The 12,461-nt window shown below is 41.0% G+C and overlaps 1 protein-coding gene across 1 annotated transcript in view; it reads left to right on the forward strand.

The window, feature by feature from the left end:
* Positions 1 to 12,461, forward strand: part of LOC106600510 (insulin receptor) — a 95,827-nt gene that overhangs the window by 1,768 nt on the left and 81,598 nt on the right. The gene's annotated exons all lie outside the window — the stretch shown is intronic.

Below are 12,461 nucleotides of genomic sequence, written 5' to 3' on the forward strand. Positions count from 1 at the left end.
CTGACATTTATGAAATGTATATGTAATATTATGACAATTAGGCACTTAATATGCACAGTAGGCAGTACAGAATGCATAATTACATTAATTTGAGGCCAATGGTCATATTATTAACAAATATACATGCTTTATGCATAACTGAGAGTTTGTAACAAATTGAAACAATTTTTGAAATTAGAATAAAAAAATATGGCCTTATGCAAATCAGATGCATATGAATATGCTAATTAGTCGGTACAGAATAAAACAAATACAGTATGTTAAACCCATTAATTTAAAATCAGGTGGTCCTATTGTTAACATGTATATTGATTTTATGCACTCCTGGGAGTCTACACTGAAGAGTAAGGTGGCGCCCATGTACTTGAGTGAGCACACACAAACACACACACACCAGGGGTGGTAACAGAGTAATTGGGATGACATGATCATGAACAAAAAGTAGGGTAACTATTTACTAGTTAGTAAGTTAGGTTGTGTCACCGTTGTATTCAGTAGCCCCTCTGAATAGGACTAGAGTGCACGCGCGCACACACACAAACACTTCTCAGCATCCCTACACACTCATACAGCACCCCCACCAACACACACACACGTACACACAGCCTAACGCAGACATACACTTCTCAGCACTCACACCAACACACATACGCCACACATTCACTCACTAATAGTCATTATTACAAGACATGTACATGTATTAGCCATCTACATTACTGTGTGATTCACTAGATTGACTGTTGTGTTGCAAATAGCAGTAAATTAGTTAACAAAATGACAGATTAAAAGAGGGTACTTAATGTTAAACCAGACACTTTCTGAAATCACAGCAGGTTTATCACAGCACTGGATGAAATTGGTTGAAACAAATGAATGGTAAAGGATGAATGGTAAAGGAACCGGATGCACATGTACAACAGTGAGTAAACAAAGACGGAGGTTAAAATAGTTAGTTTGGCCTTAAAGTATTATGTCAAACCAACCACTTTAATTGCAGGTTTTTTACGACACTGATTTGAATGAGATTGGATAAAACAAATTAGTTCAAATGAATGGTAAGGATAAAGGATGGACATGGTACGAACAACCTAGCTTCTGTTGCCCTCCCAACAAAGACGGAGATTAACCTCTATGGGCTAGGTCCCACCTACGTAACAGCCACTGCCAGCCTGTGGCGCGATTTTCAAAACCTTAAAAATCCTATTACTTCAATTTCTCAAACATATGACTATTTTACAGCCATTTAAAGACAAGACTCTCGTTAATCTAACCACACTGTCCGATTTCAAAAAGGCTTTACACCGAAAGCAAAACATTAGATTATGTCAGCAGAGTACCAAGCCAGAAATAATCAGACACCCATTTTTCAAGCCAGCATATAATGTCACCAAAACCCAGAAGACAGCTAAATGCAGCACTCACCTTTGATGATCTTCATCAGATGACAACCCTAGGACATTATGTTATACAATACATGCATGTTTTGTTCAATCAAGTTCATATTTATATCAAAAACCAGCTTTTTACATTAGCATGTGACGTTCAGAACTAGCATACCCCCCGCAAACTTCCGGGGAATTCGCTAACATTTTACTAAATTACTCACGATAAACGTTCACAAAAAGCATAACAATTATTTTAAGAATTATAGATACAGACCTCCTCTATGCACTCGATATGTCCGATTTTAAAATAGCTTTTTGGTGAAAGCACATTTTGCAATATTCTAAGTACATAGCCCAGGCATCACGGGCTTGCTATTTAGACACCCGGCAAGTTTAGCACTCACCATAATCATATTTACTATTATAAAAGTTTGATTACCTTTTGTTGTCTTCGTCAGAATGCACTCCCCGGACTGCTACTTCAATAACAAATGTTGGTTTGGTCCAAAATAATCCATCGTTATATCCGAATAGCGGCGTTTTGTTCGTGCGTTCCAGACACTATCCGAAATAGTAAAGAAGTGTCACGCGCATGGCGCAATTCGTGACAATAAAATTCTAAATATTCCATTACCGTACTTCGAAGCATGTCAACCGCTGTTTAAAATCAATTTTTACGACATTTTTCTCGTAGAAAAGCGATAATATTCCGACAGGGAATCTCCTTTTCGGCAAACAGAGGAAAAAATTCCAAAGGCGGGGGCGGTCGGGGTCACGCGCATAAGCCCGTGTCCCTTGATCGGCCACTTGAGAAAGGCGATAATGTGTTTCAGCCTGGGGCTGGAATGACGACATTCTGTTTTTTCCCGGGCTCTGAGCGCCTATGGACGACGTGGGAAGTGTCACGTTAGAGCAGAGATCCTTAGTAAATGATAGAGATGGAAAAGAAGTTCAAGAAATGGTCAGACAGGCCACTTCCTGTAAAGGAATCTCTCAGGTTTTGACCTGCCATTTGAGTTCTGTTATACTCAGACACCATTCAAACAGTTTTAGAAAATTTAGGGTGTTTTCTATCCATATGTAATAAGTATATGCATATTCTAGTTACTGGGTAGGAGTGGTAACCAGATTAAATCGGGTATGTTTTTTATCCAGCCGTGTCAATACTGCCCCCTAGCCCTAACAGGTTAAAAGAGGGCAGTTTACACTCACCGACCAGTTAATTAGGTACACCCATCTAGTACTGGGTCGGGACCCCCTTTGCCTCCAGAACAACCTGATTTTCTTTGGGGTATGTATTTTACAAGTTGGAAACATTCCACAGGGTATTTGGTTCATGCTGACTCGATGGCATCACTCAGTTGCTGCAGATTGGACGACAGTACACCACCGCCACCAGTCTGTACCTTTTGACACCAGTCAGGATGGGTCCATATACTCATGCTGCTTACAGCAAATCCTGACTCTGCCATCAGCATGACTCAACAGGAACCGGGATTCCTCGGACAAGGCAATGTTTTTCCACTCCTCAATAGTCCAGTGTTGATAATCGCATGCCAACTGGAGCCGTTTCTTGTTTTTAGCTGATAGGAGTGGAACCCAGAGTGGTCGTCTGCTGCAATAGTCTGTCTGTGACAAGGATCGACGAGTTGTGCATTCCGAGATGCCGTTCTGCATACAACTGTTGTGCTGTTATTTGTCTTATTTGTGGCCCCAGTGGGTGGCCTATGCCCACTCATGGCTACACCCCTGCCTAGTCATGTAAAATCCATAGATTAGGGCCTAATTTATATATTTCAATTGACTGATTTCCTTATGAACTGTAACTCAGTAAAATCTTTGAAATTGTTGCATGTTGCGTTTATTTTTTTCTGTATAAGTTGTTTCATCTAACACGTCCAAACAGGAATGCATGATTCAAAATATTTTGATATGCAACCTGATCCAGTGATAGTCATGCATTTTGGCTTGACAATTAGCCTATTTCTTAAAATATTTTACTGTCAAATAGGGCTCCAGAATGTCTTGTTAAATAGAGATTAATTTGCCTTCATCTTTATGTACGTTAACAATATATTATTTCTCTAATTCAGTTGGTGCTAATTCACCACCTGAGGAAGTAGAAACTCAACACATTAGCTAGATGGCTAACTCTAAATATAACACCTACTGCTAGTAGCCATGTAAGTGCAATGAGGCTAGTTCACTTGCGATGGCCGATGCGTAATTTCACACCCTCCGTATTTCAAAGCCATATCAGGTATCTTGATTGTAGAACAGTGCTTTGAGCACAGTAATGATAGTTGAAAAAGAACAACTATACCTACAGAAGGTTGAGACACTCCTCTCTTTTTAATATGGACAACTAGTTGCTTCCAAAGTTGTATTTTCCCCCGCAATTGCATTTTTAAATGTTCTACAATCATGAGTGGGGAGAGCGAGTGAGAGGCTCGTTCATTACAGCAGCCTGCCCCAGTGAAACGGGCAGGCACACTGTCAGGGCAGACACTTATTACAGGAATCTTGCGGATAATGCACTTTACTGTTGAACAAATTCATGAATTTATCTGCCCAAAAATAGGACTTTTTGATTGAGGTGGAATGGGCAGATCGCACCAGTGCAAGCAATTAAAAATGAAACTCGCACAGCCAAGTTAAAAGGTCACAAAATACGACTAAATGGTCACACTCTGGAGTTCTGCGTATGGTTTCTATTCACCCCGTCTGCACCTGGTGACCCACTCGTGATCTTTTAACTAACTATTTAAAAAGCTGGTAAGAGTCAGTGTAGTAGAATTCTTGAGACTTTGTGATGAAATAGGCCTATACCTACTCTTGCACCAACACTATGCACCATTAATGTATTTAGGCATGGGAGTTGACCCTCTTAAACAGCCTTTGTCTAGCAGCATTGCAACAAATCAAATGCTCGACTAACACCTCTGTACTTGTTTTGGATGTTAAACGCTGTCGAGTTTGGTTTCAGCCTATGTGACGGGATGAGAGAGCGAGTTGGACAGAGTTGAAAAAACCCTAATAGTAATGTGAAGCTAGCTTTTTCATTAAACTGAAAGGGGGGAGTTGAGATTGGGTAATGTCATCAGACCAGTTTGTGTGAGATTCTGTTGCGCGACTGACAATTCATCAACAATTTGTGTGTTGCTCGGCTACTGGTTCTGACTGGCCCCCTTCTCGCACCTCTCCGACTTGACAGTGAACCAGTGAGTGAGTGAGAGAAACTTAGGCCTCACTGAAAGTGTTTCATAACATTGACTGACAGTAACTGACCAACGCTTTGGCTGAACCAAGCCAGTGTCTTTATGTAACCTATGTTGTGAAGGAATTGTAAATGTTTATTGACCCAATACTTAAATCAAAATGGACAATTCTGGCTTGGACAAGGCTTATTTAATTAGCTTGTCAAAATGGCTAAATGAAACTAAAATCCTGGGTGGATTTTATTTGGTTTTATTTTTACATTTACATCACCCCATTTTACATACTGAAGGATTGAGTGTAGGCATAGATTGAGTGTAGGCATAGATTAAGAATTGTCCTATCTGTATCCTGCATCCGTTCTATTCTGTTGTCAGACTGTATGCACAGGTCTCACCCTCCTTCCACATGGTAGAATGTCTTACGTTCTAGTTCTGCCTGCAATGTTTGTTTGTTCATCATTATACTATTGTGCTACCATCCATCGTACGGTAGTTCACCTCGGGTACCAACATACAGTAGTTAACCTCAGGTCTCCAATGTAAAGTAGTAGTTCACCTCAGGTACCCCCGTCCAGTAGGTCACCTCAGGTCTCCAACGTAGAGTAGTTCACCTCAGCTTGCCAATTAAATCATCTGAAGTGGTCAGGTCGTCAAACCAGACAATATCAATCTATCTCAGAAGTGTGCCTGAGGCTGTCTAGTGGGTAATGCTGCCGCCTGCAGCACGTACACGTCACCCTTCAGTGTGGGCACCTATCCCGGCCCTACTACTACTCTGCGTCTACCTCCCTATCAGTGTCGCCCTGCTCATTTCCACTTAGCAGAATACATGTATTTTTGATATCTCCAAAGTGGCCATATTGTCAAACTAGACATTATCAATCTATTCCTGAACTAGACAGTATCTACAGTGCATTCAGAAACTATTCAGACCCCCTTGACTTCTTCCACATGCTGTTACATTACAGCCTTATTATAAAATGTATTAAATAAACCTTTTTACTCAATCTACACACAATACCCCATAATGACAAAGCGAAAACAGGTTTTTAGACATTTTTGCAAATGTATTAAAATTAAAAAACACCTTTTTATTTATAGAGAGTGCCAGTCAAAAGTTTGGACACCTACTCATTCCAGGGTTTTTATTTTTACTATTTTCTACATTGGAGAATAATAGTGTAGGCATCAAAACGATGAAATAACACATGGAATCATGTAGTAACCAAAAATGTGTTAAACAATTAAAATATATTTCAGATTCTTCAAAGTAGCCACCCTTTGCCTTGATGACAGCTTTGCACACTCTTGGCATTTTCTCAACCAGCTTCATGAGGAATACTTTTCCAACAGTCTTGAAGGAGTTCCCACATATGCTGAGCACTTTTTGGCTGCTTTTTCTTCACTCTGCAGTCCAACTCATCCAAACCATCTCAATTGGGTTGAGGTCGGGTGACTGTGGAGGCCAGGTCATCTGATGCAGCACTCCGTCACTCTTTCTTGGTCAAATAGCCCTTACACAGCCTGGAGGTGTGTTGGGTCATTGTCCTGTTGAAAAACAAATGATAGTCCCACTAAGCACAAACCAGATGGGATGGCATATCGCTGCAGAATGCTGTGGTAGCCATGCTGGTTAAGTCTGCCTTGAATTCTAAATAAATCACAGAGGGTGTCACCAGCAAAGCACCATCACACCACCACCTCCATGCTTCAAGGTGAGAACTACACATGCGGAGATCATCCATTCACCTACTCTGCGTCTCACAAAGACACAGCGGTTGGAACCAATAAATCTCAAATTTCGACTCATCAGTGCAAAATCTGTTCTTTGGTCTGGTCTAATGTCCATTGCTTGTGTTTCTTGACACAAGCAAGTCTCTTCTTATTATTGGTGTCCTATTTTAGTAGTGGTTTCTTTGCAGCAATTTGACCATGAAGGCCTGATTCACGGTCTCATCTGAACAGTTGACGTTGAGATGTCTAACTTGAACTGTGAAGAATTTAGGCTGCAATCTGAGGTGCAGCAGAGGTAATTCTGGGTCTTCCTTTCCTGTAGCGGTCCTCCTGAGAGCCAGTTTCATCACAGCGCCTGATGGTTTTTGCGACTGCAGTGTAATAAACTTTTTCCTGATTCACTGACCTTCATGTCTTAAAGTAATAGACTGTCATTTCTCTTTGCAGATTTGAGCTATTCTTGCCATAATATGGACTTGGTCTTTTCCGAAATGGGGCTGTCTTCTGGTTACTATTTGATTCCACATGTATTATTTCTTAGTTTTGCTGTCTTCACTATTATTTTACAATGTAGAAAATAATACAAATTAAGCAAAACCCTTGAATGACTAGGGTTCACTGGTACTGTATGTAAATGAAATGTAATATTTCAGTTATTGCTTTTTTTATACATTTGCATACAATTCTAAACCTGTTTTTTGCTTTGTTTTTATGGTGTATTGTTTGCAGATTGAGGGAACGCTCTAACCACTAGGCAGGTAGCCACTAACCACCATGCAGGTAGCCTAGTGGTTAGAGCGTTGGGCCAGTAACCGAAAGGTTGCGAGATCAAAACCCCAAGCTGACAAGGTAAAAATATGTTCTGACCCTGAACAAGGCAGTTATCCCACTGTTCCTAGGCTGTCATTGTAAATAAGAATTTGTTCTTAACTGGTCAAATAAAATTAATCCATTTTAGAATAAGGATGTAACGTGACGGAAGCAGGGGCTGCTGCCGAAGCACGACAGACATCCTTGAAGTGCTCAGGAGAGGGAATAGTCTAACCAGAAACCGTATCAATCCATCTCGCTCATGAAGCTCAATTTCCGCGCCTCATGTTAAAGACAGACATCCTTTTGTCATAACTCTACTAAAGAACTAACTCTTGTCAAATGAGATCTGGTTGGTCTGTAATTGTGTTGTGTAACGTAACAAGCTATTGTCTGCATCCCAAATGGTACCCCATACCCTATGTACACTAAACACAAATATAAATGGAACATGTAAAGAGTTGGTCCCATGTTTCATGAGATCAAATTAAAGATCCCAGAAATATTGCATACACACAAAAAGCTTTTTCTTTCTCATTTTGTGCATACATTTTTTTACATCCCTGTGAGCATTTCTCTGTGGCATATCAAGAAGCTGATTAAACAGCATGATCATTACACAGGTGCACCATGTGCTGGGGACAAAAAAAGGCCACTCTAAAATGTGCAGTTTTGTCACATAACACAATGCCATAGATGTCTCAAGTTTTGAGGGAGCGTGCAATTGGCATTCTGACTGCAGGAATGTCCACCAGAGCTGTTGCCAGATAATTTCATGTTAATTTCTCTACCATAAGATTCCTCTTTGTAAAAGTATTTATTTTCAACTCGCAATCTGTGGATTCTATTTGATTAGATCAATTGTACGTTAAACATCACAGCATAGTTGAAAGATATATGTTGCATAGAAATCCGAAGTGGGTGGCTAGCAGAGATGGGTGGGATGGGCTGAGGGTTGGGATGTGGAATTGGAGACAAGTGGGAGTGGAGTTGCTGTGTGGGAGATAAAAGTAAAAAAATAAAGTCAAGTTAAAACATAATAAAAAGTATGTTTGAATGACACTGAGGGGCAGTGTTTTTACAACTAATGCCGGTTTGCCTGAGGCTGATGCCGTGCAGGTGTTTGTACACATGCATATACACACACTCATTCAAATAAACACATACAAGAACACACACATACATGTAATAGTGCCAGACATGCACACAAACATATATAGTTTGCTTTGCTGTTATGATTTTAGTTGTCCTTGATGTCCATTTATTTATTTATACTTAAAAAAAAATTGCATTGTTTGTTTTCTTCTGTCTTTTTCTTTTTTCTCTTTAGTTCATTCTCTTAGTTGTTGGTGCGTAGGGGGGTTCTTGGGGGTGGGGAATGGAATTCATTGTATTTTTAATTTTTCTTCTATGGGAGGACTGTGTGAGGGGTCTCGAATGGTTGAGGGACAGCTATTTGGGAATTGTGGGGGGATCTTGGAGGGTTCGGGTTCACGTTTTTTGGCCTGGTGGGAGATCTGTCAACGTGCCCTTGAGCAGGGCATTGACCCTGGATGCCTCTGTGTGTCGCTCTGAATGGGAGTCTGTTCGATGACTGGTATGATGTAGTTGTTGAGCGACTTCACTGCAAGTATATTGTATGTTTCGGATATTCAATAAAATAAAATAAATACAAAAATTCCTCCAGTGTTTTAGAGAATTTTGCACTACGTATGGCGTCGAGCGGTTTGCTGATGTCAACTTTGTGAACAGAGTGCGGTGGCGGTGGGGTTATAGTAGGGGCAGGCAGAGATACTGTGATGAGCTCCTGAGGCCCAATGTCGTACCATTCATCCACCATCATCACCTCATGTTTCAGCATGATAAGGCACTGCATCTCAGTGCTAGAGGCCTTACTACACACCCTGGTTCAATTCCAGGTTGTATCACAACCGGCCGTGATTGGGAGTCCCATAGGGCGGCGCACAATTGGCCCAGCATTTTCCGGGTTAGGGTTTGGCCGGGGTAGGCTGTCATTGTAAATAAGAATTTGTTCTTAACTGACTTGCCTAGTTAAATAAAGGTTAAGTAAAAATAGGGTGCTGACATGGCCACCACACAGGGAGAGTCAGTCAGTGGTGATCTCAGGTAATGAACTGGTTATGTCCCAAAAGGCACCTTATGCCATATATAGTGTACTACTTTTGACCAGGGCCCATCAAAAATAGTGTACTATATTGGGAATAGGGTGCCATTTGAGACACCCCCTGTGAGAGAACCATGAGTGTGTGTGTGTGTGTGGTTGACACAGGAATTGTTTGTCTTTATTGTTCTCTTGAACAATAGTCCTTTAATCCTGGGTGACATGTTCAACTTTGTCAAGCTGTGAAACACCTCATTTTCAAGCAACTGGAACTGTTTGTATCAAGCAAAGAATAAGAATGCTGATTTAGGATCAGGTCCCCTGTCTATAATCTTACTCATTATGATCTAAAAGGCAAACCTGATCCTACATCAACACTCCTACTCTGAGATGCTTGATACATATGGCCCTTGATCTGATAATGTGCTTTCTTTCTGAGGTGCGTACTCAGTCCGTGCCCATGACTAACTGACCTTGATCAAGGAAACGCCCTTCTTATTCTGCAGGTAATAATTACCTCAGTGTCAACAATGGCCCTCAACAATGCCCATTCATATTACATGATACCATAAAGCAGTTAGGGATCCATTGTAGTGTTGCATGGTATACCGGTACCAAAACGTTGCCAACATTTTAGAATACTGTTTCATTTGATACTACTGAATTTTTCGACTCTAAAATTCTAAAGAACCCGCTGGCGCCTGTTATAAAAAGTATGTAAGTCAGTTTTGTTAATAAATTCAGTCAAAAAAAAAGCAACAGCAACTCTCCTGTATGCGCCCATTCACTAATGTCCATTTCACTTTCATGTGTGTATCACATGTAGCAGCTGTAATCAACCAGCCACATACCCTACCAGCCATCACTCACAGGTTCTCTCCGTCCTCTCTTCCTGCGCATCTATTACATTTGGTTTTAAAATAGAATTTAGCTATGATGTCAAGCAGGGATGCAGACCTTGATGTTCTTCTGCTGCATGTACATTTGATAGATTGGAGCAGTGCGCAGAGCGAGCAAAGTTGAAACGTTGCATAATTTCATCACCTGGTATAACCAAGAGCACAGGCCTTTCTGAGTAGGCTTTGCAAGTTCGCTGTCGCACAGCCTCTGAGTGTCAGAGAGACAAAATAGAGCACAGTACTTTACAGCAATGAAAACGGCTCGTCTCTAGGGCACATCATTAACAAAAGACGACCCATATTACCAGAGCGGCCTTTTACAAATTCGCACGCATTTTATATACTTTTACAAACAGCTATTTTAAACTGGGTGGCTAATTATTGATTTGATAACAAACAACCTTATTTAGTCATGTTACCTAACTAGCTAACAACCTGTTCAAGGAAAGATTCAGCCATTAAGAATGTTTTATCGTTTTTCTATCTCTGAGCGACGTTCTATCGATTCCCGGGGTCATTTCATGTATATATGAGCTATTGCCTGTCAAGCAGGCAGAAATACAGCCGGTATGACGAGTTTTGCATCGATACACATGAAAACATGAAATGACCCCAGGAGTCGATAGAATATCGCTCAGAGATGGAAAAAAAACTATAACATTCAAAATGGGTATTTTACGTTGCGCAATGTGAAAAAGGATATGTGAAAGTTAATGCAGCTGGTGAGTTTGAGGAATGATTGAAGTACAGGTAGCCTAGTGGTTAGAGCATTGGGCCATTGAGCATTAACCGAAAGGTTGCTAGATCAAATCCCTGAGCTGACAAGGGAAAGAATCTGTCGTTCCGCCCCAGAACAAGGCAGTTAACCCACTGTTCCTAGGCCGTCGTTGTAAATAAGTGTTCTTAACTGACTTGCCAAGTTAAATAAAGGTAAAAATGTTTTTGATTTAAACTGTTTTCCACATGTGTCAAATACAATTTGATTTAATTTGAGGGGAACAAAGCAAAATGCAGTAGATCTGGCTTCGAGGCCCAGAGTTGAGTTTGAAGGTCCTAGAGGCACAGTTCCTAAAAGCTTAAGCAATTATTCATGAATCGCCATCTAGTAAGCTTAATACATTATAGAGAATTTTTTAGAACATCATAGGCATAGTTGATCTCAGACTATGGTTAATACCACTAATCCTTGTTAAGAGCCTGCTAGTAATTATTTAAAGTGCCTTTACTGTTCTGTTGTCTGAAACCTGAAATCTGTTTATTATTCGTAGCGTACTGTTTAGAGCGTTGGGCCAGTAACCGAAAGGTTGCTAGATCGAATCCCCAAGCTAACAAGGTAAAAATCTGTTCTGCCCCAGAGCAAGGCAGTTAACCCACTGTTCCCTGGGTGCCAATGAAATGGATGTCAATTAAGGCAGCTCCCCACACCTCTCTGATTCAGAGGGGTTGGGTTAAATGCGGAAGACACATTTCAGTTGAAGGCATTCTTGGTATGGATTGCATCACGCGCCGCTGCAGCCAATTGTCTGGTCCGCTGGTGCCTCCCTGATCTTAGCTCCAGCAGCATATGTTGGAAAACAACAAACCAACGAGCCACCTAGTAAAACCTTGAAAAGGGAAGTGTTGCAATAGCTGCTGGGTGTTTGTGTTCTTCCTGAGGCCACGCTAATGTAGGAGGGAGAGGCGTGTGAGGCCCAGGGAGAGGTTTGTGTCCCAAATGGCACACTATTCGTATGTAGTGGATTTGTAGTGGATTACTTTGACCTGTTGTGTAGGAGGGAGAGTAGAGGGAGACACGCACTCACACACATCTGGACAGTGCCCTTGCCCCCTCCGCCTGTTGTCTACTTTTTCCAGACAAGGGCATCAAATTAACTGTGTGGTCAACCAACCGTTTCATTTTCACTTAACCTTTATTTATACAGGTTAGTCTAATTGAGATTAAATATTTTTTTTACAGTAAGACCTGTACAGTGTTTATGGAACCAGGCATGCAGCCAGTGTGGCTGGTGGATGAAAACAAAAGTCTGAGTGGCTGGTGAATATGGCTTCATACCAGCCACATTTTCAGTGCAGGTTTATTTAACTCATTCATGTAGATATTATCTAAATGCATTCATAGTAGATGTAGGCAAGTATCTACATGCACTACATAAGAGTGCTGATGTTGGAGTTTTCTTGTTGAGTAGGTGAGTGAAGTGAATCAGAAGCTCCATAGCTGCCGTTATGTAGTTGGCTTGCGGTTTCTTTTGGAATCTTCTTCCAGGAGGATCATGTCAGGACAACTGTACAGCTG

The sequence above is a fragment of the Salmo salar genome, chromosome 03 (genome assembly GCF_965601325.2).
Source record: "Salmo salar chromosome 03, fSalSal1, whole genome shotgun sequence".
Lineage (NCBI taxonomy): Eukaryota > Metazoa > Chordata > Actinopteri > Salmoniformes > Salmonidae > Salmo > Salmo salar.